The following is a 12,092-nucleotide window of genomic DNA, read 5'->3' as shown; positions in this document are numbered from 1 at the left end:
CTGGCACTGCAGGAGGGCTGAGCCCCCCTGGGATGGGGCTGAGCCACCTCCCTGACCCACAGGGGACAGGGCTGCTCTGACTCTGGCAGGGTTGGTTTGTATCACTGCATTTTTATTTTAATTTTCCTAGTTAAGAACTTTTGTTCCTATTCCCATATCTTTACCTGAGAGCCCCTTGATTTCAACATTTTAATAATTTGAAGGGAGGGGGTTTACATTTTCCATTTCAGTGGTGGCTCCTGCCTTCCTTAGCAGACACCTGGCTTTTCAAACCGAGACGAAAGCACAAGTGAAAGACTTGGCTGCCGACTTTATGCCCTTGACCCCTGTGCCAGCACTGCACGCTGCTCCGTGCCACCCAGAGCTCTTGCAGACAATACCCCATTGACTCTAGGCAGTGGGGAGGGCTGTGCTGACCTTCTGCAGCGCCACACGGCCCCGAGCCACCCTTGGGAATGCCTCACACAATGCCCAGCCTGTGCCCGGGCGCAGCGGCGCACCGATGCCGCGGGGCAGCACAAAAAGCGCTCATGGTGCTGGGGACAGCATCCCTTCCCCAGGGTGATGGATGTCAGCAGCTTCTCACTGGGAACAAAATGTCCTTTCAAACAAAGCACAGAGCTGATCCAGCCCTGCCCTGGGCCTGGATCCTGCCCGTCCCCCCTCGCCTGGCCTTTCCAGGGATGCCCTCCCGAGCTGATAACCCCGCTCTTCATATTAGCACTTCATATTTCTAACATGCAAAGTGGGAGCAGATCCAGCCAGATGGCATCCAGGCTACTAAAATTCTTCCTGCTTCTCACCAGCAGCCCCAGTTTGGTTTTATCTGATCCCTTTTTCAGCATCACCCTCAAATCTCTCTCTTCCTGGGACTGCTGGTAGCAGAATGTGAAAGGATGGGGCCAGGTAAAATGCTGAGGAAACCTCACATTAAATACAAACCATCCTGGCCATGAAATTTGGGCAAAGTTTCCAAAGGACTGGGGTCCTGCTGGGGTCTCCATCCCTCAGCATCATCCTTGGGGTCACGCAGAGGCCTTGTCCTGGGCTGTTGTTTGGTTGTGCTCATTTTTTTGTTCTTTAATACCACATTATTTTTATAGAAGCCTCTTTCCCAAACATGCCCTATAAAATCTTCAAGTAGTGTCCCCTCTCCCTGCCCCTTCTTCCCCAAGTAAATATTTTTAGCTCTCATAAACACAAGCCATTAAGCACTCCAGAGAGAAAAGCAGAGTTCTGGGGAGGCACCACTGTAGGGGCAACCCACGGTCCCCTTGTTAAAACACAACCCAAAAACCCCTGTTACAAGGGGGTCCCTGCATTTCCACACCTCCAGAGGTTCAGCATTTTTGCCTGGATCCCCTGGGGTGTGTTTAGGACTCACCAAATGTTCAACCCAATTTCTGCTCCCCTTTGTGGGGAGATGGGAGGAGGCAAAGCTCTGCAAAGCAGGTGCTAAACTGGGATTTTTTCCAAAGGAAAAAAAAAGGATGAGGCAGCCAGAGCTTAGGTAGTTGCAGCAATCCCAAAATGTCAGAAAGCTCAGGAAATTCTCATCCCTAGCCTAAATTCTCCCAAGGCTTTGTTGGACACCATGCAGGAGATGCTGTTTGCAAAGATGCTTTGCTGTCTCTTGATCCTGGATTGTGTGATTTGATCACAGAATACCTGTGAGATAAATTCCAATAAATTTCCTCAATTTAATGGAAAATTCACCCTTCTTTTCCACCCCCTAAAGTCAAAATGTTGAAATTTGGGGAAATCTGAGCAGCCTTATAATTTCTGTGTGTTCTGCTGGAGGCCAGCACCCCTGACTTTATACAATTGCACAAGGGACCACAAAGGAGATAAATAAATTCCCTTCAAGGATCACTCAGAGCAGTGCAGAGAGAAATCCTGTCCAGGTCCTGGCACTCAACCCGTGTTGTGCAATGAGCAGGAGGGCTGGAACTGCACTGATGAATGCAAGATGTCCCACGGGAAGGGACATCCAGAAAAGGCTGGAGCAAGGCAACACTGCCAGGAAAGGACAGTGGGAAAGCTTTGGATGACAGCAGAGGTGACTCTGCTTTGGTGCAAGAGTCCTTAGGAGAAGGAAAGGGGTGAGGATGTGGGTTTGGGACAAAAGTGGCTTTCACAGGATGTTTGGGGTCTGGAGTGTGAGGCTCAAGAGCTGGACCCACCAAGGCAAGGTTTAGGGACAAGGGCTGGGAAGGGGCTCAGTGGCATTGCTTGAAGAGAGCAGGATCAGAGCTGGGCTCCTGTCCAAGGTTCAGGGCAAGGCAGAACTCTGAAGTTTCCCAAGCTGCCCAAGCCTCCTGGGTCTGCAGCTTTGCAGCCTCCCAAGATCAGATTCCCATGATGGATTCCTAGTGGCAGGAACACAAAGCTCCCCCAAAGGGCCCAAATCCCATCTGCTGCGCAGCCTCCTCAGGCTATTTGTGATATTTAGATCTCTGAAGAAATCAGTGAACAAGGAGGAATTTCTCCCGGCTTTGATGCTCCTGTTTCCCTCCTCCCTGGGGAACCTCCCCTCTCCCTGCTCCCATGTAAGTCCAAGTTCAACCCATCCAAGTTCCCACAAAAGTTCCCAGAAAAGTCTCCTGCTGGGAAATCATCCTCTTGCCATCAGGTGCAATCAGACCTGCTTTCCTTCTCCATCAGGCCTTCATAGGATTTGTTAAGATGGGATTTCACAATTTAGGAAAATAAGGGGTTTTTGAGCTCTCCTAAACTCTGAGCAGGAGAACCCCAATTTTTGCAAGTCTAGAAGGTTTTCCTAATTGTTCCTTTCCCTCTTCTTTCTTTCTCACACCTTCACTTTCACCTTCACAGGGGAATAGTGTCATTGCTGAGGTGTCAGAATCCGTGGTATTGATGATCCCGAGATTACAGAAAGTCTCTGTCTGTCAGCCCCGCTGCCAAGGCAGAAGCCATAATTGGTCTGTGCTGGTTTCCAGGTTGTTTATTCTGTTGATCTCTCACATGTTCTGCTGCCCTGCCCAGCTCTGTCCTGCAGGGCAGCGTGTGGGGCTCTGCCCTCAGTGGGATGTGACAAACATTAAATACCAGAAACTCCCTGGGCTGCATTTACAAGAACGTGCCAATATCTGTCACCTACGTTGGACAGTGTGTCCCCAGCCTGAACCAACAGAAAAATGCCAACACCACAGTGAGACATGGAGGGCATGAAGAAGGAGAAAAAGGACAAGACACACCCAATTTCCTCCAGCTTGTCCCCTTTGGACCTCTAATCTAGAATCCTAAAATTTTACTTTTGCACCTGTGCCACGCTTAATTATTGCTGATATCAAACACTCAGAGCTTGTAATTGATCCTGTAAGATTGAAAACTCTTTTCCATGGGCAGAGATCACAGCCAGCGTCTCTGGGGGCTCTGTCCAGGGGGTTCCTGACCCCTGCCAGGGTCCCAGGGCAGCCAGAGGGAAGCTCTGCATTCCCACACTGAGGCTTTGTGGCCTTTGCTTTCCAAAGGGAAAGGGATGCTAAGCACTTTATCTAAACAACAGCCAAGCCCCCAAGCATCATTTTCCATCTCATGCAGACCTAAGAGATCTCATCACCAACTGGTGTAAAGGGGGTGACATCGACTGGGAATGATATTCTTTTCCCTCCTTCACAATAAAATCCATCCATCCTGCTGCACTGCTCATTTTCCTCTCACCCCTACCCATTTCCTGACCCATGGATTCAAACCCCTGCACTGTGGGTTGGGTTTGCTGTGCCTGCACAGTGCTGGGCTCGGGAGGGGGAGAATGTCAGCTTGTCCTGAGTCACAAAAAAACCACACACATCCATTTTCCTGTCTAGTGGGCCTTAAACAAGCCCAATGTGAGTAAACATGGGAGCACAGATTGCTGAGCCTGTACAAACACTGCTGCACACCGGGGTATCCCCAGCAGATGTGAGGGGTCAGCAGGCAGGGATGGGCCAAGAGGGCAAAGGGAGAGGAGCTCTGAACCCTGGAGCTGGGCCTTTCTCATGGGTGGGGTGAGAAGGCAGCAGCTCAGAGTGATGCCTTCCTGGGCTGCCTAAAAACAGAGGCCAGACAAAAATAAAAGGATAAAATCATTTCTATTTATTGAATGTTGGAATCCAGGGCTTCCCTCTGGCTGCCCTGGCAGGTCTGGGACCCTGGCAGGGGTCAGAACCCCCCTGGACAGAGCCCCCAGAGACACTGGCTGTGATCTCTGCCCATGGAAAAGAGTTTTCAATCTTACAGGATCAATTACCAGCTCTGAGTGTTTGATATCAGTAATAATTAAGTGTGGCACAGGTGCAAAAGTAAAATTTTAGGATTCTAGATGAGGGGTCCAAAGGGGACAAGCTGGAGGAAATTGGGTGTGCCTTGTCCTTTTTCTCCTTCTTCATGCCCTCCATGTCTCACTGTGGTGTTGGCATTTTTCTGTTGGTTCAGGCTGGGGACACACTGTCCAACGTAGGTGACAGATATTGGCACGTTCTTGTAAATGCAGCCCAGGGAGTTTCTGGTATTTAATGTTTGTCACATCCCACTGAGGGCAGAGCCCCACACGCTGCCCTGCAGGACAGAGCTGGGCAGGGCAGCAGAACATGTGAGAGATAAACAGAATAAACAACCTGGAAACCAGCACAGACCAATTATGGCTTCTGCTTTGGCAGGGGGCTGACAGACAGAGACTTTCTACAATCTGGGAATCATCAATACATCAGATTCTGACAATTGAAGGGCCTTCAGGTACATTTAGGGCAGACAAAGATCCCCCAGGGGCTACACCCAAAAAATGGATGACAGGTCATGGGATTCACACTTTTATAAGTTTGGTCCATTTACATACTGGGGTCAAACTTCCAATTACAGCTTCAGGTAATGAAGTCATTTGTTGCTGCAGGCCCCCAGCCAGGTAATAATTATCATTGACTCCATGATTGCAGAAGGCTGATAAATTGCTTTATTATATCATTTTATCTTACACTATACTTATAAAGAAACTTGGTAATTCTTCCAGCTTGTTTGATATAGCTTTGACTTAATAGGTTAATCAATCTAAAAACTATCTAGTGTCTAATTAAGAAATTACCTTTTGGTAAACAAATCTTTATGATACATTCTACATGCGTATCACAGCAGGTGTAACAAGTGGAGATAAGAATTCTTTTTTATTCTTTTCTCTGATCTTCTTCAGGAAAATGTTTGGGAAAGTTTGTGCCTGCGAGATTTGCTGCTACAGTCATTTACCCCAAGTTTGTTCCTCCCAGCTCACTTTTGTTTCCATCTCTGGCCTGAGGCAGTGAGGTGTCCTTGATTGCCAGGCCTGGAGAGGAATTGTTATGTCTGCCCAAATGGGGAAGCAGCAGCTCATACTGGATATGGAGTTTAGAGTTCTACACTAAAGAACTGCAGGATTACAATTTCATAATTGTTCCTTTCCTTTCTCTTTCTTTTTCACACATTCACAGGGGAATAGTGTCATTGCTGAGGCTTTGTAGACCTTGCTTTCCAAAGGGAAAAGCTGAGCACCTTATCTAACCCAACAGCCAAGCCCTCAAGCATCACTTTCCATCTCAAGCAGCCCTGAAAAATAGAAAAGCTCAAATCCTAAGGCATCAAGAGCATCCCCAAAGCCACTGCCATGTGCCTCATTGGTTCTGACTCAGCTGCAATCCCCCATGGGTGTGCTGGGGTGGAGATCACCTGGCAGGGCTCGCTCTGGGCAGGTTGTGCTGCTCGTGGACGTTTCTTATCCCGGGGCTGAGCTGAGGCACGTGCAGGAAAGCAGCCACCATCCTGGAATAATGTTATTTTAGCAAAAGGGCTTGTTGTGGTTGTCGGCTTCCTCGAGGAGCCTTTCCTAATCTGGGAAAGCAGCGGGCCTAATGCAGAGGGAAGTTTTTAATTAATGGCTCCGAGGAGTTCGGAGATGAGAGATTAAGGAGAAGGGCACAAATCCACTGTTCCAGGAAAGCAAAATACAGGAGATGTGAAAATGCCTTGGAAATACTGGCTGCATCCAGAGCAAGATATTGGCTCTATTTGGATTTATTGTTATATATTATTACATACTGTATGTGCTATGCACTGTATATTGCATCTATTATATATCATATAATATTATTTATGATGATGATGATAATAGCAAGCAGGAGTTGCACTTGGTGATCCTTGTGGATCATCATTTCCAACTCAGAAAATTCTTTACTGCTGTGGTCATTGTGTTGCATTTTTAGATATGATGATGACAATGATGATGATGATGATGATAATGATGACGATAACAATGACGATGATGATGATGATGATGATGATGATGATGATAACAATGATGATGACAATGATGATGATGGTGATAATGATGACGATGATGATGATGATGATGATGATGTATCTATAATGTGGCATTCCCAGCCTGCACACCACAGGCACACCCAGGACCTGCAGCCTGGCTGGGAATCAGGAATTTCTCAACATCATGGGGTTGCACTCACCAACTTGATTTTTTTTTTCCCATTTGGGAAAATAACAGCAGAGGGGGTTTTGTTGGTTTATTGGTTTTGGGGTTTTTTTTTTGTTTGTTTGTTTGCTTTTTGGTGGTTTATTTTTGGTTTTGTGCTGCAAGATCTCTTGTTTTTTTAAGAGTCACCTGCAGAAACTGAAGGTGATGGGTCAAGAGAGGAGTTTTGTTCATCTCCTGCAGCTGGATGGCCCCTGATCCAGCAAAGCAATGTGATTTCTTGTAAATACAAGTTTTTCTGCTGAACAACTCCTTACATATCTTTTGCTCATTATCCAAACTTGAGCCCTAGCACAATTTCAACAGGTTTGGAATTTTTCCAGCAGGAGCAGCCATGTCTTGAGCAGGGATTGAGCCTCTGCAGCCTGGATTTGAGCAAGAGCTCAGGTTTAAATGTGGCTTCAGAGGTTGTTTGGCACAACACCCTACAGTCAGGGGAGAAGAGGTGTGTATCTATATATACAGATAGATTTGATATAGATATAGATATAGATATAGATATAGATGATATAGATATAGATATATAGATTATATAGATATAGATATAGATATAGATATAGATATAGATATAGATGATATAGATATAGATATAGATATAGATATAGATATAGATATAGATATAGATATAGATATAGATATAGATATAGATATAGATAGATATAGATATAGATATAGATATAGATATAGATATAGATATAGACAGATATAGATATAGATAGATATGTGAACCAATCTGGGGGACAAAAAATACCACGAGAAACACTAAAAGGAGAGTGAGAGGGATGGAAATAGCAGCTCATGGGATGCAGAACCAGAAGGTCCCATCCCAAGTGGGTTTCACCTTAATGCAAGCAAACCTCACTGCTGCTCCATGAAGGATTTATCCCCAAATATTTGGGCTCACTACCCAGAAAAAGGAAGATTTAAGGCCTTCTCTCAGACATCTGTGCTCGTATCTCTCCCAGTAGACTGCTGGCATCCATCAGGGGAGTTCCACGTCCCCTTCCCGTCTGTCCCACATTTTCAGCCTCTCCACACCACGAGGGGAATGTTGCTGGGGTGTTTTAATCTCCTTCCCGCTCCAGTTTTATCAGTTGGTTATTTATTTGGGTTTATTGCCTTCCTTGTTCGTTTTGTCGTTCCGTTTACTCAGTCCCCCAGGCTGCTGAAACGAGGCACCGAGAAAGAAAATATAGGACAAATAATTATTATTTGCATGTTCTCTGGAACAAGCCAAGATTCTCTGGGGAGAGGGTGGGATTTGCCTCTGTTTGTTTCCTCGGAGGCAATATTAAATGGAAAAACGTGGAAGGGCAGCTGGAAGAGTTAACCCTTCCCAGAGCCACATCTCAGCCATGGAGAGGGGGCTGAGATCCTCCAGCAGCAGCACGGAGACAGAGGATGAATCAGAAACAGGTTCCCTGGTGCTTTTGGCTTCCCACCAAGCAGAAACAATGGAAAAAACAAAAGGCAAGAGGAATCCTTGGCAGGGAGCAGAACAAAGCCCTGAAGTCTGGGCAAAGCCAAGGGCAGGGTTATTCTTTTTCCCATCTAAACACACATTTCCCCATCCCAAAAAATATATATGTACACCTCCAATGGCATTGTGAGGAGTGAATCCCAGCTGGATGTGGTGAGGGATTGGCAGGCCGGGGTGGCACGTGGCGGGTGAGTGCCCAGCTGGGCAGGATGCCCTGCTCAGCACCACCCCAGGGACAGGACCAGCGCTGCCCTCCCCGGGGGCAGCTCCAAGGGGAATATTTGGATGCCTTTGGATCACTTTGTACCAATTGTGGGGCTTTGATTTTTCTTTACTAGGAGGAAACAAACCATCGACGCCTCCAGCTTGTGTGATGCACGAATTCTGGGAAATTTGGCTTTTCCAGACCCTAATAGGACCTAAAACTTCAGCCAGGATTGGAAAAGCAACACTTCCAGCAATCCTTTGGATGCATTAAAAAAGAAAGGAAGGGAAGGGAAGGGAAGGGAAGGGAAGGGAAGGGAAGGGAAGGGAAGGGAAGGGAAGGGAAGGGAAGGGAAGGGAAGGGAAGGGAAGGGAAGGGAAGGGAAGGGAAGGGAAGGGAAGGGAAGGGAAGGGAAGGGAAGGGAAGGGAAGGGAAGGGAAGGGAAGGGAAGGGAAGGGAAGGGAAGGGAAGGGAAGGGATTTCTATAATAAAGAGCAGCTTAATTGCTTTAAAATTCTGTGCTTCCCATTTTCTTCAATATTCCAGGCCCTTGCTCTTGAGGATATCATCTAAGGACTGAAAGGAGCTGTGCCATCAGATGTGTCATCACTTTTCACTTCTCTTCCTCAAATGCAGGAAAAAAAAATTAAAGGAAAAATTAAATTAATTAATTTAAAAATATATATATTAAATTTAAAATTTTTTTTTATTTATTCCTTTTCAAAAAACTACACACTTCAAACAGTTTGATACACCCCAGAAAAGCTCCCTGTGAAGAGCAGAACAGGGATTTTCCTTTCCTCTCCCATCTCCTTCTGTTCAGCCCCTCCAGGGATGGAGTAGCACAGCAGGCACCAACTCACAGAGGGGCTCTGGCTGCCCTGTGCTGCTCCTGGGATGTGGAGCAGCCAAAACCACCAGGATTCAGGTGGGATAACATCTGCTTTGCATTAGCATGTCCCTCTTGAGTTTTCTCGTGTTTTTATTCTTTCTCCTTATTTCCTTTTCTCTCTGCTCGCTCTTTTTCTCTTTCCTTTGGGAGAAAACAGCTCAGCCCAGGTTCTCCCTGTCTTTCAGTGTCCCTTTTCCCCTGTGTTTGTTTTCCCACCTAATATATCCTCACCTCCAAAGTAAGTGCTGAAGCTCAGGGGTTAATGGGCAACTTGGGAAAACGCTAATCAAGGCCATTCCTTGCCATGATGACCTTGCATGACCCCAAGTACGACCCCAAACCCCAGATGTCACCTCCTGAATCCTGGGGGTGTCTGAAGATGGATGAAGAAGTGGCCTTTCATCTCCCTAATTCCACAAAACATCTCGCACTGGGGTTTTTATCCCCAAACTTTAGTATTTAGTATTGGTTTTTTATCCCCAAATTCCCTGAGATCCCTTAAAGATGCCCAGATAGGCCATGCTTTGATAGACTCGGCCAACTCCTCATCATCCTGCTGCTTCTTTCCCTCCATCCCTGGTCCAGATGTCCTTCCCTGCCCCCCCTGCCTGGGTTCCTGCAGCTGGGGCTGCTCCTTGGCAGCACAGGGAGAGCACAGAGCTCCTGCATTAGCTCTGCCATGATGATTCTCTGCACTGAGCACCATGTGGAGATGTGTTTATACTCTCCAGAGCCGGGGTGCTGCACTTTAAAAACATTCTCAGTGACAGAGTTGCAGAAAAGGCCCACAGCATACAATTTGTGTAGTGGGGAGGGGTATATTCTGGGTATTTTGTCCTCTCTGAACACTTAGACTCAGTGGAAGCTTCCAGCTTTGCTTGCAGGCTGTATTGAGCAGGGAGGTGCTGAGGTCCCTGCTCAACATTAAGACCGTGCTTAAGGGCTGAAAAAAATGTGCAGGTTTTCAAGTAAAAATAGCAATTAAATACTGAAATGCAGCCCTGAGTGCCTCATCAGCTCCAGGACAGTTTGTTTAGCCAGCTCTGACTGTGCCCAATGCTTCAGTCACCTGAAAATGTCTCAGATGCTCTGACGAATCCCTGTGGTCTCTATTTTTTAATTTAGAGCAAAAAGCAGCTGTTACAGCAAATAATTACCTTTACATCTCGATTACACAGAGTGTTGTTCCCTTCACAACTCCAAAACATTGTTCCTTGAGGACTTATATTTCCAGGGCTGTCAATCCAACACCTTTCACCAGTGCTAAATTCATTTACAAGTTGGGGGAAAATAAAGAAACCTTTAAAAAATAATCATGGCACATTAAAAAACCATTTGGGAGCCCATCCACCTCCCAGGCTTGCTTGGCTGAACTTGATATTAATTAGGCTAAATCCAAAGGCAGCACCTTCCCCAGGAGTTGGCTGGAAAGCTCTCACCACTCACCCCATGGCTGCGATTTCCAGGGGTTTTTACCTAGTTAAGGATTATAATCTTTAACAGCTGCCTGATTTACTCAGCTCATTCCCTCGGAGATGCCGACGCCGTCTCGCTCCTCCTGCCATCACTTCTGCGAGGATTTTGCATTTACAGGAGTGAAAGTATGTGATGGAGACCTCCAAAAAGACAAAATCCTCCTCCTGCTGCTGGTCAGTAAGAGGTGGGAGTTTGCTGGCCATAAATCCATGGGCCCCGCCTGCCAGATCAGTGTCGGACAGACAAACTTGGCACTGACCGCGTTGGAGAATTAGAAAAGAAATTTAAAAAAAGAAAAGAAATAAACCCAAACCAGCAGAAATGCTTGTGGGAACGTGTCAGTTTGCTGGCTGGGAGGACAACAGGGGAAGTTTAGTCTGCTGCAAGGGCCGGGGGGTCGGCACGGCCGGGGCCTTGGCATCCCTTCCAGCTGGTCCCACACCGTGCTGGAGCTCGTCTCCATCCCAATCAGAACTGTCCAGGCTTCCTCTGGCTGCCTGACCAGCATTGAGACCATTCTAGAGGTTGCACAGCGGGGAACAGCCTTCCCTGCTTGAGGAGCAGGATTTCTTGCCAGCTTCAGGAAGATCCAGCCGTAGCCGCGGTACCGAGGTGCCGGCAGCGCTGATGCAGGAAATGGGAAGAGGGGCTGGGGTCTCACATCCTGGCTCCACGTCAGCATTTTGTTTTACACCCCCAGCTCGAGTGAACATTCCCCTTTTCCCAGGCACAGCGCAGCCCTTCCCAGTTTCTTTCTTCTCCCAGGAGAGGTTTTCTGCAGGACATGTGTTATCAATTAGCTCCATTAGTTCAACGTACGTCTGGTTTTGCTTTTGTCTCCTGGCAAAGCCCAGTAATTATAATTATTATTAATAGTGATGGCAGTAATATATATTTATGTGTGTGTGTGTGTGTATGTAGAGATATAAAAATAGCAAGGCAGCATCCCAACCCCAGGGAGCTGATCCACAGCCACATCGAAGCCCTGGACCAAAACACCAGATGAGGCAGGAGCATTTCCCTCTCCCTCCATAGTTTCTCTCCCTTACACTCCAGGTAATCCTTTTTTCAAAAAATATTTTAAGCTTCTTGGGTTTCAGCACAAGACAAATGTAAACAAGCAGATCTGCAGGCGGTCCCAGAGGCAGGACTGAGTTTTAGCTCCCTAAAGACATTCGGTGTGCTCTGCCCAAGCCATCTTCAGCTCTCCAGCTCAGCCAGGGAAGGATCTGGACCAAAATGGGGATTCCTGGCCATGATTCCTTGGCCTGAGGGGATGGGTCTCATGCTTATTGCTCCATCTGATCATCCTGACCTTCCCTTCCCTGCAGGTGAAGGCACATCAGTGTCCCCTGAAGGGAAAAGCAGCCAGTTCAGTCTTTTATGAGCTACTGCAGGATCCAAATATGACAAATTCACAGCGAAGGGAAGAAACAATAAAATCTTTCAGTGCTGGAAAATGGGGAATCCAGAGAAGCATCGAATGCAGAATCTCATGACAGTGGGAAAAGCCACTCCTTCTTCTCAG

The sequence above is a fragment of the Lonchura striata genome, chromosome 23, assembly GCF_046129695.1.
Source record: "Lonchura striata isolate bLonStr1 chromosome 23, bLonStr1.mat, whole genome shotgun sequence".
In the NCBI taxonomy this organism is placed as follows: Eukaryota; Metazoa; Chordata; class Aves; order Passeriformes; family Estrildidae; genus Lonchura; species Lonchura striata.
The sequence above is the reverse complement of the archived record's forward strand: the minus strand, read 5'-3'. Positions refer to the sequence as shown.